Source organism: Pelobates fuscus, chromosome 5, assembly GCF_036172605.1.
Source record: "Pelobates fuscus isolate aPelFus1 chromosome 5, aPelFus1.pri, whole genome shotgun sequence".
NCBI classification, from domain to species: domain Eukaryota; kingdom Metazoa; phylum Chordata; class Amphibia; order Anura; family Pelobatidae; genus Pelobates; species Pelobates fuscus.
The window spans coordinates 39,465,309-39,479,126 of NC_086321.1; positions in this window are offsets into that span (position 1 = coordinate 39,465,309).

Here is a 13,818-nt window from a genome sequence, read left to right on the forward strand (position 1 = left end):
AGGCTGGGTAGAAGCATGTCCTACTCGTACAGAGAAAGCAGGAGAAGTTGTAAGATTCCTGCTACGAGAAATAATACCCCGATATGGACTACCCTGTTCTATAGGATCGGACAATGGTCCAGCTTTTGTTCATCAGTGCCTACAACAACTGACTCATATGCTTGGTATAAAGTGGAGGCTTCATACTGCATATAGACCCCAGAGTTCTGGTAAGGTAGAGAGAATGAATAGAACTATAAAGAACCAGTTGGCTAAAATGTGTCAGGAAACCCAACTTAAGTGGAACGTTCTCTTACCTATAGCTCTATTGCGAATCCGCAGTACCCCTACCAGAAGGATGGGCCTCTCTCCTTTTGAAATCATGTATGGGCGACCACCTCCCGTACTGAGTCAGTTGGGAGAAGGAATTACCCGGCAGCAGGTTGTAGAGTTGGGTAAGACTATGGAGGAGGTACAGAAATGGGTACAAGATAGATTACCTGTGAATATATATCCCCCTGTTCATAGTTATCATCCAGGAGACCAAGTGTGGATTAAAGAGTGGAATAATGTACCGTTAGGGCCCAAGTGGAGAGGTCCTTATGTTGTTCTTTTGTCTACCCCTACAGCGATAAAAGTAGCAGAAGTGACTCCGTGGATACATCACTCCAGGGTTAAACCAGCAGCAGTTGATTCTTGGCAAGTTACAGCAGACCCAGAGAATCCCTGCAAGATCCGGTTGAAACGCACTACTCAGTCGGAGTAACGAGGAATTATTGTGGATTATAAATTTTATTGTTACAGGTGTGAGTGAGAAGGCCATAATAAAGCCTGTCCGCTTACCATCACATAGTGTATAAGCCAGGAAAGTCTCGAAGGGACACCTGTGAAGACGAGCAGAACTCCATTCCCTGCAGCCCTCACATCCTGGAAGCTGAGGCTCCATCGCACGGACGAAGACTGAGGATGACGGCGAAAGATGTGCTTTTGATTGTGTTTATTTATATGTGTTTTTATATTCAGGAAGGTAGAGGTACCGACACTCCTAGCTGTGAGGTATGCATTAAGACTACGAGAACAGGTAACCATATTTCCCAAACCCTAATTTGGCATTCACAATACGAGTGTAAAGGAGATGTATCGAGATGTAGATACTTAAATATAGATTATAGTGTGTGCCATTTAGGAGTAGGAGAACCTAAGTGCTTCAGTCCAGAGTATCAACCTCGTACAATTTGGTTGACTCTCAGGAATGGAGATCCTCAGGGGACCCTAATTAATAAGACGGTGTTAGAATCCGTACATTCTTCGGGTGTTCTGCTATTTGATGCGTGTAAAGCGATATCGAGTGGTAGAAAGCCGTGGAATGTATGTGGGGATCTTAGATGGGAGAGGACGTATGGGTCTAACGATAAATACATTTGTCCCAGTAGTAAAAATAAATATGTGAGTCCTAGATGCCCAAATAAAGACTATAACTTTTGTCCATATTGGTCTTGTGTGGGGTGGGCGACTTGGGGACAGACAGTAGATAAAGACATGATAGTAACTAAGTTGCCGACTAGCCCATATTGTAAGTCTATGGAATGCAACCCAGTCCATATACTTATTAATAACCCCGACAAGTTCCTAGATAAGTATGGAAATATATTTGGGTTTCAGATATACGGGACGGGTTTAGATCCTGGGACATTATTGTTTATAGGGATAGAGACTGATACGGTATCCTCCCAGACTCATCAAGTATACCATTCCTTTTATGAAGAGATGAGTATAGATAACAAGATCCCCCATAATGCTAAAAACCTGTTCATTGACCTAGCTGAAAGTATTGCCGGTAGTCAATGTTACCAACTGCTATGTGTGTGGAGGTACTAACATGGGAGACCAATGGCCTTGGGAAGCAAAGGAGGTAATGTCCGGTTCTGAGGCAGTTGACCAATTAATATCTACACAAGCCGATTATCATATGAGTGTTAGAGGTAAATCTGAGTGGAGATTAAAGACCTCCATCATAGGTTATGTTTGCATAGCAAGGAAAGGAATAATGTATAATACTTCTGTAGGAGAATTAACTTGTCTAGGGCAAAAAGCTTATGATGATGATACAAAGAATACAACTTGGTGGTCGGCTTCAAATGTCTCAGAACCATCTAACCCGTTTGCTAGATACGCCAATTTAAAGGACGTGTGGTTTGATCTATCACATCTACCTGGAGAGCCCCAGCAAATTTGTACTGGATCTGTGGTAAGAAAGCCTATTCGGAGCTGCCACAGGACTGGGAAGGGGCATGTGTGTTGGGTATGCTCAAACCATCCTTCTTCTTGTTACCGATTGAAACAGGTGAGACTTTAGGTGTTAAAGTGTATGATGTGAATCATAGGAAGAAAAGGGGACCCATAGAGATAGGTACCTGGGAAGATAATGAATGGCCTCCCCAGCGTATCATAGACTATTATGGGCCAGCCACGTGGGCTGAGGATGGTACCTTTGGTTATAGAACCCCTATTTATATGCTCAACCGTATTATAAGATTACAGGCGGTGGTTGAGATTATCACAAATGAAACATCACAAGCGCTCAATCTTCTAGCGAAGCATAACACCAGGATGAGGACAGCAGTCTACCAAAATAGATTAGCCTTGGATTACCTTTTGGCAGTAGAGGGAGGTGTATGTGGGAAGTTTAACCTAAGCAATTGCTGTCTTCAAATAGACGACGAAGGGCAAGCAATAGCTGAGCTTACTAGCCATATGGTTAAACTAGCGCATGTGCCTACTCAGGTATGGAAAGGGTACAATCCAAGTAGTTGGTTTGGTAGCTGGTATGAGTGGTTTGGAGGGCTTAAGGCAGTGGTAGGTGGAGTCCTACTGATTTTACTGTTGTGTCTACTCCTACCGTGTCTTATACCCTTAGTAGTTAGGTCTGTGCAAAGCCTGATAGGAAGTATATCAGAGAGGAAGGCTGCTGCACAGATAATGGCGATATATAAGTATAAGGCTCTAGATCAAGGAGAACCAATGCAAGAAGATGAATGTTGAAGATTCACATCATAAGATAAGTCTGGTCTGGTTCAAGGTAACTTGCGGTGTAAGCAAAACTAAGGTTAAGTGATGCCTCAAGTAATTGTAAAATATCAAGAGGCATCAAAGGGGGGAATGTGGTGGAATCTCGGTAAAAATAAATTTAGTAGGCCGAGATTACCACGTGGCATGTGTACGTGCATATGCTGACGTATCGATCAGTTGGTTGCACGAGGCAAGATACGATCAGTAGTGTACGGAGCATGTGCAAGAATACAGGATATAGTATTCCCCTCCTCCATTGTGCTGGACAAGCCATGCGGTCAAGCAGGAAGTTAATTCTTATTGTGTTGATTGGTTAAGAGAATGTGCGGGTGGAGCTTAATATGGGAGGAGTTATGTGCCTATATAAGGAGCCTGCACTATTGTCCGGGGCTCAGAACTTGCTGTATTTTGGTGACGCTAGTCCCTCTGAGTCCCGATCGGTGATCCAATAAAGAATCTCTTCCTTCCTGAAGAAACCTGTGTCCATCTCTCTGTGCTTGGCTTCCGTCAGTTTCTCCGGTATCAATATATCAGTCTTCAAATGCACTGCAGTTTCCCAAATGTACTGCAGTTTCCAATGACTTGCGGCATTACATGAAACAGTAATAAATGCAAATTTAAATGAATGCAACACAGCCTAAATGCTTCCTAGTAAAAGCACAACCGCATAATGTACCACAATCTTAAAAATAAGGTACAGCTGTATAATGCACTAGTTTAAAGATATCAAAGCTTAAATGCATCACAGCATAAAAGCACAACTGCTTAATGTACTACAGTGAAACAGGCAAATAAAGTAATGAAGATAAAAAACATACATGTCCGTAAGTAAAGGGAGCAAATTGCTCACGTCCTAAGGGCTGTAGGACAGGAAAAAGACTAAGGACCTTAGGGATGGAGCCTCCTTTTAAAACCTTGGTGGTTTTCCTGTCCTATCGGCTGTAGGGGAGGAGCTAACCCATGTGTATATGCTGCCATGATTAGACAGGAAAATAAAATTACACTCCACACACACACACTAAGCAGGTCTATATAATAAATTACACTCCACACACACACACACACACACACACACACACACTAAGCAGGTCTATATAATAAATTACACTCCCCACACACACACACACACACACACAAAGCAGGTCTATATAATAAATTACACTCCACACACACACACACACTAAGCAGGTCTATATAATAAATTACACTCCACACACACACACACACACACACAAAGCAGGTCTATATAATAAATTACACTCCACACACACACACACACACACTAAGCAGGTTTATATAATAAATTACATTCCACACACACACACACACTAAGCAGGTCTATATAATAAATTACACTCCACACACACACACACTAAGCAGGTCTATATAATAAATTACACTCCCCACACACACACACACACAAAGCAGGTCTATATAATAAATTACACTCCACACACACACACACTAAGCAGGTCTATATAATAAATTACACTCCACACACACACACACACACACAAAGCAGGTCTATATAATAAATTACACTCCACACACACACACACACACACACACACACACACTAAGCAGGTTTATATAATAAATTACATTCCACACACACACACACACTAAGCAGGTCTATATAATAAATTACACTCCACACACACACACACACTAAGCAGGTCTATATAATAAATTACGATCCACACACACACACACACACACACACACACACACTAAGCAGGTTTATATAATAAATTACACTCCACACACACACACACACACACACACACACACTAAGCAGGTCTATATAATAAATTACGATCCACACACACACTAAGCAGGTTTATATAATAAATTACACTCCACACACACACTAAGCAGGTCTATATAATAAATTACACTCCACACACACTAAGCAGGTTTATATAATAAATTACACTCCACACACACACTAAGAAGGTTTATATAATAAATTACACTCCACATACACACTAAGCAGGTTTATATAATAAATTACACTTCACGCACACACACTAAGCAGGTTTATATAATAAATTACACTCCACACACACACTAAGCAGGTCTATATAATAAATTACACTCCACACAGCAGGTCTATATAATAAATTACACTCCACACACACACTAAGCAGGTCTATATAATAAATTACACTCCACACAGCAGGTCTATATAATAAATTACACTCCACACACACACTAAGCGGGTCTATATAATAAATTACACTCCACACACACACTAAGCAGGTCTATATAATAAATTACACTCCACACACACACACACACTAAGCAGGTTTATATATGATAAATGTTTATGTTTTTATAAATGTTTATAAATGTTGTATATATTGTATATTAATTTTGCATTTTATTGTACACTAACTGTAACAATGCAATGATTTGTGGACCCAGGACATACTTGAAAACGAGAGAAATCTCAATGTATCTTTCCTGGTAAAATATTTTATAAATAAATAAATAAATAATAATATAATAAATTACACTCCACACACACACTAAGCAGGTCTATATAATAAAATACACTCCACACACACTAAGCAGGTTTATATAATAAATTACACTCCACACACACACTAAGCGGGTCTATATAATAAATTACACTCCACACACACACTAAGCAGGTCTATATAATAAATTACACTCCACACACACACACACACTAAGCAGGTTTATATATGATAAATGTTTATGTTTTTATAAATGTTTATAAATGTTGTATATATTGTATATTAATTTTGCATTTTATTGTACACTAACTGTAACAATGCAATGATTTGTGGACCCAGGACATACTTGAAAACGAGAGAAATCTCAATGTATCTTTCCTGGTAAAATATTTTATAAATAAATAAATAAATAATAATATAATAAATTACACTCCACACACACACTAAGCGGGTCTATATAATAAATTACACTCCACACACACTAAGCAGGTCTATATAATAAATTACACTCCACACACACACACACTAAGCAGGTCTTTATAATAAATTACACTCCACACACACACACACTAAGCAGGTCTTTATAATAAATTACACTCCACACACACACTAAGCAGGTTTATATAATAAATTACACTCCACACACACACACACACACACACACACACTAAGCAGGTTTATATAATAAATTACATTACACACACACACACACTAAGCAGGTCTATATCATAAATTACACTCGACACACACACTAAGCAGGTCTTTATAATAAATTACACTCCACACACACTAAGCGGGTCTATATAATAAATTACACTCCACACACACACACACACACACACACATTAAGCAGGTTTATATAATAAATTACATTCCACACACACACACTAAGCAGGTTTATATAATAAATTACACTCCACACACACACACTAAGCAGGTTTATATAATAAATTACATTCCACACACACACACTAAGCAGGTCTATATAATAAATTACATTCCACACACACACACACACACACACACACTAAGCAGGTTTATATAATAAATTACATTCCACACACACACACTAAGCAGGTCTATATAATAAATTACATTCCACACACACACACTAAGCAGGTCTATATAATAAATTACATTCCACACACACACACACACACACTAAGCAGGTCTATATAATAAATTACACTCCACACACACACTAAGCAGGTCTTTATAATAAATTACACTCCACACACACACACTAAGCAGGTTTATATAATAAATTACATTCCACACACACACACTAAGCAGGTCTATATAATAAATTACACTCCACACACACACACACACACACACACTAAGCAGGTTTATATAATAAATTACACTCCACACACACACACACACACTAAGCAGGTCTATATAATAAATTACACTCCACACACACACACACACACACACTAAGCAGGTTTATATAATAAATTACATTCCACACACACACACTAAGCAGGTCTATATAATAAATTATACTCCACACACACACACACACACACACTAAGCAGGTTTATATAATTAATTACACTCCACACACACTAAGCAGGTCTATATAATAAATTACACTCCACACACACACACACACTAAGCAGGTCTATATAATAAATTACACTCCACACACACACACACACACTAAGCAGGTCTATATAATAAATTACACTCCACACACACACACACTAAGCAGGTCTATATAATAAATTACACTCCACACACACACACACACTAAGCAGGTCTATATAATAAATTACACTCCACACACACACTAAGCAGGTCTATATAATAAATTACACTCCACACACACACTAAGCAGGTCTATATAATAAATTACACTCCACACACACACTAAGCAGGTCTATATAATAAATTACACTCCACACACACACTAAGCAGGTCTATATAATAAATTACACTCCACACACACACTAAGCAGGTCTATATAATAAATTACACTCCACACACACACTAAGCAGGTCTATATAATAAATTACACTCCACACACACTAAGCAGGTCTATATAATAAATTACACTCCACACACACTAAGCAGGTCTATATAATAAATTACACTCCACACACACTAAGCAGGTTTATAAAATAAATTACACTCCACACACACTAAGCAGGTCTATATTACGGAAAATTTTATCATACTTGCCGTAATTTTCTTTTCCTGGCTATTATTCATGGCAGCATCACTTATGGGTAGCTCCGCCCCAATCAGGAACAGGACAGGACAAAATCAATTAATCAGACCAGGCTGGGTATAACAGGTCCCTCCTCCTTCTATCCCACAGTCTAGTCCCAAAGCTAATAACAAAAACAAGGGGGGGTTCGCTGATGCTGCCATGAATAATAGCTAGGAAAAGAAAATTACGGCAAGTATGATAAAATTTTCCGTATTCCTGGCTAATCATGGCAGCATCACTTATGGGTAATACCCAAGCTTCACCATAGGGTGGGAGAAAAACAAAACAAACACATCCAACCAGATGATGCTGAAATAAGTTTATTCTAGATAGATTCAACAGAGGACAGAAAACCTCTACCAAAGGACGTAGAGGAAGAAGCCAAATCCAGTTTATAGTGTTTGATGAAAGTGAGAGGAGAAGACCACGTAGCTGCCTTACAGATGTCTTCAGATGGAACCTCTGCCCAGTTAGCCCATGACGTTGCTAAGGCCCTCGTAGAGTGTGATTTGATCCTACTAGGAGGAACCAGGTCTTTCGACTGATAAGCCTTGACTATGGTATTGGAAATCCAACGTCTCAAGGTGGAAGTAGAGGCTGCCTCCCCTCTCCTGGATCCAATCGGTAGAACAAATAGCTGTTGAGACCTCCGAAACTGACTAGAAGCTTCTATGTACTTAAGCAGGCACTGCCTGACATCCAAATCATGAAGTTTCACTTCCTCTGGCGTAGAAGGAGAAGGATAAAAGGAAGGAATAACAATTTCCTGTAAGATGTGGAAATTCAAGACGACTTTAGGTAGAAACTCTTGTCTAGGTCTCAAGATCACCCTGTCGTGGAACACTTGAAAGTGATTTTCATCGCAGGAAAATGCATGAATTTCAGACATGCGCTTTGCCGTAGTGACAGCCACCAGAAATAATGTCTTATATGTTAATAAGGCTAGACCCAGCTGATCTAATGGAGCAAAGGGGTTTTCAGACAACGCCTCCAGTACCATAGGTAAATTCCACGGAGGAGAGTAGTTCCTATTTGGAGGCCTTATGCGGATGGTAGCTTTAAAGAATCTGGCAATTAGAGGATCAGATGCCCAGGACTTGTAGCAGAGAGCAGATAAAGCCGAAGCTTGGACTTTAAGAGTGCTAAGACTCAGTCCCTTATCCAGACCTGTATGAAGAAAGTGTAGAATATCGATGTTAGACGGTTGAAGAAAATCCACACTATTAACTTGAGACCAGGAACGGAATACTTCCCATATCCTATGGTAGCAGGAAGAGGTTGATACCTTTCTGGATTTAAGGAGCGTAGACGCCACAGCTTCTGAGATCCCTTGAGCTAGAAGTCTCTCCTTTTCAAGAGCCATGCCCCCAATTTCAGCTGGCTGGGGTTGGGATGAACTGCTGGTCCCTGAGTCAGGATGTTTGGGCTGAGAGGGAGAGGCCAAGGAGGTTCCAGGCTCATCTTGTTTAGAAGGGGAAACCAAGGTCTGCGAGGCCAGATTGGGATAATGGCAATGACCTTGAGGCCTTCCTTCCATACTTTCCTCAGTAGCCGGTAAATCATAGGTAGGGGAGGGAACGCGTACCCCAGATCGAATTCCCATGGAAGAGACAGGGCATCCTGTCCTACAGCTCGGTGATCTGCATGAAGGGAGTAATACCTCCTCACCTGAGTATTCCGGTATGAAGCCATCAGGTCGATCTGGGGTACACCCCACCTCAGGGTGATTAAGTGAAACAAATCCGGGTGCAGTTTCCATTCTCCTTGGAGAATCCTTGTTCTGCTGAGGTAATCCGCCAAAAGATTCTCTGGTCCTGGAAGATATACCGCTTTTGGGCCTAGTAAACGTAGTTGGGCAAACCTCATTATCGGGGATAATTCCATCAGTAGAGAATAGCTTCGAGTGCCTCCCTGATGATTTATGTAGGATGCCACAGCTCTGTTGTCTGTATGTATCCTTACCCAGGCATGCCTTATTAGAGGACGGAACCCTATTAATGCCTTGAGAACAGCTCTCATTTCTCTTAAGTTTGAGTGAAGTTTTGACTCCTTCCATGACCAAGCTCCTTGAATCCTTGAGTCGTTCAAGTGTGCTCCCCATCCCAGGAGGCTGGCATCTGTAGTTATGGTCATCCAGACCGGCTCTTCCAGGGGAAACCCATGAAGAAGGTGTTCTTCTCTTGTCCACCAGTGTAGTTCTTTCGAAATCCTCGGGAGATAATTAATCTTCTGATCCCAATTCTCGGAGCTTTTCTTGAACTGTAGGAGGAAGTGTCTTTGAATGGGTCGCATCCTCCATTGGGCCCATTTTACTAGGCCAATCGTGGACGTAAGGGACCCTAAGAGGCTCATGAATTCCCTTGCTGTGACAAAGGACTTTTGACGCATGCTTCTGATCTTTTTTATTATACGATCTTTTCTGTCTGAAGACAGAGATACCAGGCCATTCACTGAGTCTATGTTTGCTCCCAGGAATATCATCTTCTGAGAAGGCACCAAATAGCTCTTCTTGGGGTTTATCAGCCAGCCATGATCTTGAAGGCATTTGATGGTCATTGCCGTATGGACCTCTACTATCTGGCTGGAAGGACCTACGATTAAGAAATCGTCCAGATAATGAAAAATCTCGATGTTCTTCGTTCTTATAAAGGCCACCAGAGAAACTAGAATTTTTGTGAACGTTCTGGGAGCCAGGCTTAATCCGAAAGGAAGACCCTTGAACTGGAAATGATTGCCCGAAATCCAAAACCTCAGAAACCGGCGATGACTGATGTGAATCGGAATCTGATAGTAGGCGTCCTTGAGATCGATGGAAGTCATCCAGGTCCCTGTCTTGATGTTGGGCAGGATCGTGGAAATGGACTCCATCTTGAACGTTCTTGGAACTAAATAAGTGTTCAGAACTTTTAGGTCCAGAATTAGCCGCCACTTCCCTTGAGGTTTTGGGGCCAAGAATATAGTAGAGTAGAGGCCTCTGTAAAGTTCTTCGTAAGGTACTTCCTCTATGACCTGATCCCGCAGTAGTTGTAAAATAATGTCGTTCAGAGCAACTTCTTTTCTTCCTTTTGCCACTCTTGAACGGACAAAGGAGGTTAGAGATGGGAATTCTTTGAATGCTATCTTGTATCCTTCCTTGAGGATAGAAAGAACCCAAGAATCTTGAATACTTCTGGCCCAAACCGGATAAAAGAAGCGAAGTCTGCCTCCTATAACATCTGGCTGGGCCAGCAAACGTTCAGAAGCTTTTATTAGCTGGTCTAGATCCTCTTCCTCTGACCGGTTTAGATGAAGTTGACTGATAGTTTCTCCAATTAGAGTTCCTGGAGTATTCTCTTCCGGGCCTGTATGCTCTGACGTCTCGAAAGGATCGGTCTCTGAATTTTTTATCCTTCCCGTAGGAAGCCCCATATCTTCTTTTCCCTTGAGGTAGAAAAGCCTTTCTTCCATCTGCTGCTTTATGGATAGCATCTTCCAGTACTTTGCCAAAAAGAAGGTCGCCTTGAAAAGGGAGCGCACATAGAGAGGCCTTAGAGGCGTAATCTGCCCCCCAAGAGTGAAGCCATAATGCTCTCCTGGAGGCTACAGACAGCGCCATACTTTTGGCTACCATTTTAGTGAGATCCAGGGAAGCTTCAGAACAGAATTCTGTGGCCAGTTTTAAATCATTAAGACCCTCCAATAGGCGTTCTCTACGGACTCCCCCAGAGATATCTTCTTCTAGATTATTCACCCATATCTTAAGAGCTCTGGACAAGGTGGTAAGGGCAATTGCTGGGTGTAATGCTGATCCCAATGCCAGGTATGCCTTAATCAGGTCGGCGTCTAATCGCTTTTCCATTGGCTCCCTTAAATATGCCATTGAGTCTATAGGAAGAGTCGTTCTTTTTGCCATGTGAATGACCGCTGCGTCAATTTTCGGAACCGACATCCATGGTTTGCAATCCTCAGGAGCATACGGGTATAGTCTAGGAATTTTGTTCTTTAGAGTTACCTTGCTCTCAGGTCTATTCCATTCTTCAGCAATGACTTCCTTGATGGCCGAATGAACTGGAAAAGAGGGTCTGTTAGGCTTCAGATCTTCAAAGTATCTGTCGGACTCCTTCTTCTCCTTGCTTTCTTCAGGGATTCTCAACGTGTCTCTGATAAGACAAACCAGTTTATCTACAGACCTGGAATCCAGCGATTTTGAGTCATATTCATCCTCCTCTTCCTCGGAATAGTCTTCCATCATATCAGACTCTTCTTCAGATTCCACATAGTTTTCTACTCTGGGACGTTTAGAGATAGTCGTCTTATTAGAGGCTTTAAACCCTTCAGCAATAGCTTCCGATATCCATTTCTTTAAGTCCGTCTGTGGGGAACTGTCTTTCGCTGCTTCCGTCAGGCAAGATCTGCACAAATTATTCCCTGGAGGAGCCACTTGGTTGCAGTTTGTACATCGGTTAGATTTTTCTCGATATTTTCTGGGAGATAATTCTTGAGATTTTTCTGGGCTGAAATAGAGGCCAATATGAAACATATTATAGGCCTGTAGTGGCACTCTTTTCCCCCCTTATTATAAAAGAATATATGCGGCTCACCTATGTCTTCTAGAGCGAGATCTTGAGGCAGAGGGAGAAGCCATCTAGAAAATAATACGCTTATTGCAGAACCAATTTTAAAATAAACTGAGAAAATTAAAGATAAAATAAAGTAGGATTTTTACCTTAAAAACCAGATTCTGGAGAAAAAGGGCAGCTTTCCTTGTTACCAGATGATCAGGGAAGAAGCAAGGATCAATTTTGAGTGATTTCAGAATTTTCGTTTTTTTGGCGCGATATACCTTTAAGCGCGCAACTATCCCGCGCATGCGCAGTACCGTCGGCGTCCGGCGGCCGCTCTGCGCATGCGCCAGCAATCCGAACACAGAAGAGCAGGATCGGAGAAAGACACAGTCCCTGCCAGTCAATCTATACCCAGAATGAAGCATGAAGGTAAGGACAAACTGACCGAGGAAACAGATAGATGATCCGAGAATATTTTAGAACAAGACTCAGATCTTGTTCTCCCAGTCCATAAGAATATAAGAAAGAGATATACAAGTAAAAAACTTACCCTGGCTTCTCCAAAACACTGACCTCAGATCAGGTGGGGGGGGTGGATGTCATAAGGGGAAATTTTTAAGGCAACAGCCGACCCCACATCATAATCTCCTAATATAGATCTCTCCCATATAGTACAGATACTAATCTGTACTAAACTCAGTTAGTCCTGCCCGTGCAGGCTGTTTACTGAGTTCTTCAGATGAAGAGAGGCTGAACTTCATCTGGAGGCCCATGGTACACATGGGAAGGTGGCCCAAAATAAAATGTCCTGAAAGGACAGGAAAAAAGACTGTGGGATAGAAGGAGGAGGGACCTTTTATACCCAGCCTGGTCTGATTAATTGATTTTTTCCTGTCCTGTTCCTGATTGGGGCGGAGCTACCCATAAGTGATGCTGCCATGATTAGCCAGGAAAATAAATTACACTCTACACACACTAAGCAGGTCTATATAATAAATTACACTCCACACACACACTAAGCAGGTTTATATAATAAATTACACTCCACACACACACTAAGCAGGTCTATATAATAAATTACACTCCACACACACACTAAGCAGGTCTATATAATAAATTACACTCCACACACACACTAAGCAGGTCTATATAATAAATTACACTCCACACACACACTAAGCAGGTCTATATAATAAATTACACTTCACACACACACTAAGCAGGTCTATATAATAAATTACACTTCACACACACACACACACACTAAGCAGGTCTATATAATAAATTACACTCCACACACACACTAAGCAGGTCTATATAATAAATTACACTCCACACACACACTAAGCAGGTTTATATAATAAATTACACTCCACACACACACTAAGCAGGTCTATATAATAAATTACACTCCACACACACACTAAGCAGGTCTATATAATAAATTACACTCCACACACACACTAAGCAGGTCTATATAATAAATTACACTTCACACACACATACACACACTAAGCAGGTCTAT